Here is a 7,088-nt window from a genome sequence, read left to right as displayed (position 1 = left end):
TTCTTAGTTTGGCTTAGTCTAGAAACTCCACTGAAACCTGCCCACCATGAGTGATTCTGCTGCTGTTGTTGTTGTTGTTGTTATGTGCCGTCCAGTTGCTTGCGACTCATAGTGACCCTATGTACAACAGCCCTAAACCCTGCTCTATCCTCTGCCAATTGCACTGCATCCGACACACCCATCCTGATTACCCCAGTCACTGAATCAGTCCGCCTCATAGAGGGTCTTCCCCTTCTGTGCTGTCCCTCCACCCTCCCAAGCATAATGTCCCTCTCCAAGGACCTCTCCCTCCTTACAACATGCCCAAAGTATGTCAGACGAAGCCTCGGAATTTTTGCCTCCAAGGAGCAGGCTGGTTTAACCCTCTCCAGGATGAATCTGTTTTCTTGGCAGTCCATGGTACATTCAATACTATTCTCCAGCACCAGAGCTCAAAGGCATCAATTCTCCTTCCATCCTCCCTAGTTATTGTCCAACTCTCTGATGCATAACAAGTGATTGCAAAGACCATGGCCTGTATCAGATGCACCTTAGTCTCCAGAGTGACACCATTGCTCTTGAGTACACTGGAGAGGTCCCTAACAGCAGACTTTCCCATTGCAATATGTTTTTTTATTTCCTGGCTAGGGTGCCCACAGTGTTGACCATGGAGCCAAGAAGACTAAAGTTGTTAACAATCTCAATCTCTTTACCATCCATCCTGATGCTGCCAATTGGTCCAGTGGTGAGAATCTTTGTCTTCTTGATATTGAGCTTCAATCCATACTGAAGGCTGCAGTCCTAGACCCTCAGCAGCAAGCGCTTCAGGTCCTCCTCAGTTTCAGCAAGCAGGGTTGTGTCATCTGCATAACACAGATTGTTGATAGATCTTCCACCAATCTTGACCCCACATTTCTCCTCATAGAGCCCAGCCTCCTAGATAATCTGTTCTGCATAGAGGTTGAAAAGGTATGGAGGTAGGACACATCCCTGGCATACGCCTTTCCCAGTTTTGAACCATGCTGTATTTCCTTGCTCTGTTCTGACAACTGCCTCTTGGTCCAAGTATAGGTTTTGCATTAGAATGATCAAGTGTTCTGGGATTCCCATTCTTCTGAAAGTCAGCCACACTTTGTTATGATCCACACAGTCAAACGCCTTTGCATAATCAATGAAACACAGGTAGACATTCTCCTGTTATTCCCTGCTTTCAGCTAAGATCCATCTAACATCAGCTACTGGTATTATAGCTTCCAGCACCACAGCAACACTCAAGCTACCTTAGAGTGAACTGACAGAGAAGTGCTGGACCTGAGGATTAAGACTTTGTTTTTAGGGATGATGCCTATTGTCCAAGAAGCCTTGGTGGAAGACTCATTAGCACTCAAATGTTGATGGTTCTAACCCACCAGCCATTCCACGAGAAAGATGTAGCAGTCAATCTCTGTAACAATTTGTTATTAGTTGCTACTGCATTGTTTCCAACTCATAGTGACCCTACACACAACAAAACAGCAGTGCCAGGCTCTGGGTGCTTTCATAAACATTAATATGCTGCAGCCATGTGTCAGCTCATCTTGCACAGTCTTCCTCATTTGAGTTGACCCTCTGCTTTTCTAAGCATCAAGTCCTTCTCCAAGGACTGGTCCTTCCTGATAATATGACCCAAGTACATGAGATGAGGTATCAACATCTTCACTTCTAAGGTACACTGTAGCTACACTTCTGCCAAGACAGATTTACTTGTTCTTCCCACACTCACGTTCCTCAACAATTCTATAATTCAAATACATCAATGATTCTTTGGTATTCCTTCTTTTTATCCTTTCTTTGACATTCAGATGGTTGTTGTTGTTGTTGTTTTTATTTTGTGCCAGCAAGTCACCTGTAACTCATAGCAACCCTATGCACAATAGCTCCGAACTCTGTCCTATCTAGAGACAATCTCACTGTCTCTGACACACCTACTCCCATTACCCTAGTTACTGTGTCAATCCATCTCCTCGAGGGTCTTCTTTCCTTCACTGTCTTTCCATCCTTCTAAGCATAATATCCTTCTCTAAAACAGGTCCCTCCTGGCAACATGCCCAAAGTATATGAGACAGAACTTCAAAATCCATGCCTCAAAGGAACAACTTGGCTTCACCCTTTCCAGAACAGACCTATTTGTTCTCCTGGTAGTCCATAGTATGTTCAATACTCTTCTCCAGCACCACAACTCAAAGGCATGGATTCTTCATCTGTCATCCTTATTCATTGGCCAGCTTTCTGATGTGTAGCCAGTTATTGTAAAGATCATGGCCTAAATCAGGTGCACCTTAATCTCTGGACTGACATCATTGCTTCTCAACACTCTGGAGAGGTCCCTGACAGCAGATTTTCCTAATACAATTCGTCTTTTCATTTCCTTACTGCTGGTACCAAGGATGTTGATTGTGCTCATTGTGACAACACATACACTAAAACTGGAACAATATAGATAAGATTACTATGGCCTCTGCAAAAAGATGACACTGGTATCACACATTTGAAAATATCATGGTTTGGGCCAAGTAGGCCTTACTCCTCAAGGTGAACACTTTGTTTATGAGTAGTTTAAGGAAAGCTTTCTTTCTGTAATTACTTGATTAAATATGTTGTTTGATTATGAGCAGTTTAAGGAATGCTTTCTTTCTGCAATTACTTAATTAAATATGTTGTTTGATTTCTTGACTCCTCCATCCTTTGGCATTGATTATGCAAGCAGGTAAAACTACTTGACCACTTCAATATTTTCTCCTAATTCTGTAAAAATTTCTAGAAACCCTCTGGCAGTTCTACCCAGCCCTATAAGCCTGCTGTCAGTCTAAAATAACTCAAAAGCAACAGATTTTCACAAGTCCATTGCCCTTGTCTGTCACTCAAAGTCACTGTTCCCTGCTCCAACCATCCCCCTCATCTGTCCTGCGATCCAGAACTTAGAGTGGTCTCTGCTGCCTAAGAAACTTGTTTAAAGATCTCATTTCTCAGGCCCTTCCTATACCTAACATTTGAAATCTCACCAAAATAACCGTGTTCTCAGAAGATTAGTATCTTTTCGAGTTCTATGTCCTCACAGGACACAGCACAGTGCTGCCTGCTGAAAGGGCTCAGAGAGAGTCCAAACCCCACTAAGGCATTGAGGAACACAAAAGTAACCCAAGGGTAGGTGTCTGCGCCCAGAAATGGTTTCATTAAGGTGCTCTCCTCGGTCTTGCATTCCTTCCCCCTCTCCATTTTACATGACCTCAAGATTATCAAGAAAGCAACAAAGCAAAAGTCCTCCTAAATCCCACATCAAGCTCTCTGCTTGCCACTTTGAAATCTTTCTGAATCATAATGATGACTGAATTCATTTCATTAGTCTTCAGTTTTTCTGATTGGGGCATTGAAGGAAAACATATGCTGTTGGGAGTGTCCAACACCTTCCTCCCACCTCTTCTGTTGCTTTGGGAAACTTAAGGAGACAGGCAAGTGAGGAAAATTGCAGGCATAGTCCTAAGTTTCCAATGCAAGGTGACATTTCTAAATGTTACCTCAGCTATACCTCTGCCTTTACTCCATGTAAAAACTGACTCAACCTGGGCTGAAAAGTGACCTAAAGCATTACACTGATCAAGCTGTCAGTCATTTAAACCTCAACCTCTCCAGTCAACCCTGGCTGTGCACACAAGTCTCCTTTCCAGTAAGATTCTTTTCTCTGCCCTAGGTGGCTTTTTTCCCAACCTTTACAACATGGACTGGACAGTCTTCGACAACGTGAGGGTCCTCTCCTAACCCACTGTTACAAACTCCTTACCTGTTCTTGGTCCTATTGCTACACAAAGCCCAGCCCAGCTTTCTGGCTGATTTCCTATCGGCATCCCTATTGCACAGGGTCAAGTCCACCTTTATAAACGTTGCTGTGTGTTTTCTTAAATCGTGCTGTGCAAGCAGCCTTATTTTCCCTACTCAAGAGTGACCCCTTTGAAAACAGGAACCACGTCTTTTTTTTATATCTATATAGCGCTTGATTGGAGTTTAATCCTATTCTTCAAGATAATTATGTTGTTGTTGCTATTGTGTACTGTCAAGTCAGAAGCAGTCCACAGCAGACCCCTCCAAAGGTTTTCCAGAGGCAGTTAACTGCATGGGAGGAGATAGTTCATGGTGGATTTGAACCACATGCCTTCGGAGTTGTAGCACAGCTTCTTACCACTAGGCCATCAAAGGTTCCTTAAGATAATTACAGACAATTATAATAAATAAACTTATTACCATTGAGTGGTTGACTACCCAATGAGGACAGAGAGTGGGGTGGAGCTCCCTGATTAAAACAAGTTTGGAAGGAGGAGTGGCATCCACTTCCATAATAGTTTGCCTCCGGAAACCCTATGAACCTGGAGAGAGGATGAAAGGCACCCAAGCGTCGAGGACTCTCCTTCATAGGGTCACTATGAGTCGCCTGTGACTCAACGGCACTTAACAATAATATCAACACACAGAGAGAGATCAGCTGGCCCAGAGGACAGAAAGCAACGCTACCAAGCCAAAGGTGGGTGACTTTTAATCCGCTGCCCTTGGGCTTGTCTTTCATTGTTTTTGTTCAGACATTCTTCTAGGTCATATAGCCCTGGTGTACAAGTTGCCGAACAGATGTCACTTGTGGTTGCTGTGAGGCTGAACACTGTGACACTGATGTGTCAAATGTGTTAATGGCTGGTTGTCCAATGCGGACAGAGAGTGGGGTGGAGCTCCCTGATTAAAACAAGCTTGGGAAAAAAAACAAGCTTGGAAGGAGGAGTGGCATCCACTTCCATAATAGCTTGCCTCCGGTAACCCTACGAACCTGGAGAGAGGATGAAAGACAACCAAGCGACGAGGACTCTCCTTCATAGGGTCGCTGTGAGTCTCCTGCAACTCGATGGCACTTAACAACGACAACAACAACATTACCATTGAGTAGATTACTACTACTACTACTACTACTACTACCACTACGGAGCCAGCACTGTTTCAAGCACTTCATCTGTTAATCTCATTTCATCCTGAAAAAAAATCTAAACCCAGCCTATTGTGGGGAGGATTCCAATGTATGCTACCCCCATGTGTGTCAGAATAGAACTATCTTTCATAGGGTTTTCAATGCCTTGTTTTTTACAAGTAAATCTCCAACACTCTTCAGAGATGCCTCTGAGTGACCTTGAACCTCCAACCTATCAATTAGGAGCATAGTATATTAACATTTGCACCACTCAGGCACCTCTAAAAAAACCTTTAAAGTAGCTGTATGGGAGGGACTGGAAAGATTATGCTAAGTAAACTAACTCAGTCCTATAAGGACAGATACTATAAAAGATTATACTATAAAAAAATACTTATTCACTGTTGGTGGGAGTGTAAAATGGTTCAACCACTGTGGAAAGTGGTGTGGTGCTTTCTCTAAAAGTTGCAAATACAGATACCATTTGACCCAGCAATTCACTACTGGGAATATACCCCAAAGAGACCGTAACTGACATCCAAGCAAATATATGCACACCAACATTTATCGCAGCTTTGTTCACAATAGCAAGGAGCTGGAAACAACCTAAGTGCCCATCAACAAATGAATGGATAGAGAAGCTATGGTATATTCACACAATGGAATACTACGCTGCATTGAAAAACAAGGAACTCATACAATATTACTCAAAATGGGTGACCCAGGAGGACATTATGCTGAGTAAAATATCTCAGTCACAAAAAGACAAATATTGCATGGTGCCACTATTGTAGAATGGGACTGACATCAGGGTTGGGGTAAGACTGAGAAAAACTGGATAGATTATGTATACTGCAGATGAGGGAGAGAACAGTTTAAAAGCAATATATGATAAGGTATTATGATTATCACAGGAATCTAGAATTAAGGTTGCATAGTGGAGTGCATTTGGGGTGGAGGGCAGGGAGATTGTATACTAGCAAAGAAGTTTATCTTTTGCTTTTCGAAGAGAGGGGTGAACTGGGGAGGGCTGGGGAGGGGGTTTGTAAGAGAAAAATGTGCAACAATGAATGAATGGAAATCCCAAATCTCTGTAAATGTTCACTAAAATTAATAAAATAAAATTTAAAAATAAAAAGAAATACTATAAGAAATACTTTATAGGAGTATATACAAATATTGTATTAGAGCGTGTATGAGGATCCAAGGGGGAGAAGGGGAGAGCAGAGAGGTGAGGATGGGTGGGAGGGGGAGGAGTGGTTAATCATAAGGTTGCACAATTTGATACGTGGAGGGAGAGGTGGATAAGGAAAATGGATAAGACTCAGTGTGAAAAACAATGTACACAAACTTTTTTAAAATGTATATGATCTTTGTAAGTAAAGTAGTATAAAATAAAAATGTCATTTTTTTAAAAAAGGAATATATAATTAGGCATTATATGTAAGATCAGGATAAGAGGTACACTGCAAAGAGGACTGGGAGAAGTGGGGCAAGGGGGGAAATGTGCAACAATGAATGAATGAAAATCCAACAGTCTGTAAACTTTTGTTAAAACCACAATTAAAATAAAAATATTACTATTTTTAAAAAAGAAAGTAAAAGTAGCTGGAAGTCTTACTTCTACTTATCAGATGTAGAAATAAAACTAAAAGTTATTTGCCCAAGATGTCAAAGCTAGGAAGAAAGAGGCAAAGCCAAAAATCTGAACCTACAGAATTTAGTCCTACAGAACATGCTAATAGCCACTATCACTTTTTCTTTCCCAGAAAGACGAGACCTCTTAGGAATGAAGAGCAAGTCCTAAAACCTTGAGACTGAGTCCATTCTTATTCACCTTCCCAGAACACACACTTGAAAACTTGAAGAAGTAATACCATTCTCATTGGATCTGTAGATTCCAGTTCTCTTTGGAGTAAAAATAACATCTGTTCACTGTATAACTTGAAATCAGCAGAACACAAAGAGAATATGAACAAATAAGGAGTATGTTCAAGTGGTAGGAGATGTTGTTGTTGCTAGTTGCCACTGACTTGACTAACCTGTTCATAGCAACCCTCACAACAACAGATTTCAATCCTGTCCTATCCTGTGTATCCTCACAATCTGACACACTCAAGCCCACAGC

The sequence above is a fragment of the Elephantulus edwardii genome, unplaced genomic scaffold (genome assembly GCF_000299155.1).
Source record: "Elephantulus edwardii isolate Elephantulus edwardi_28Jun2011 unplaced genomic scaffold, EleEdw1.0 scaffold00096, whole genome shotgun sequence".
NCBI lineage: Eukaryota > Metazoa > Chordata > Mammalia > Macroscelidea > Macroscelididae > Elephantulus > Elephantulus edwardii.
Note: the sequence above shows the minus strand (reverse complement) of the source record.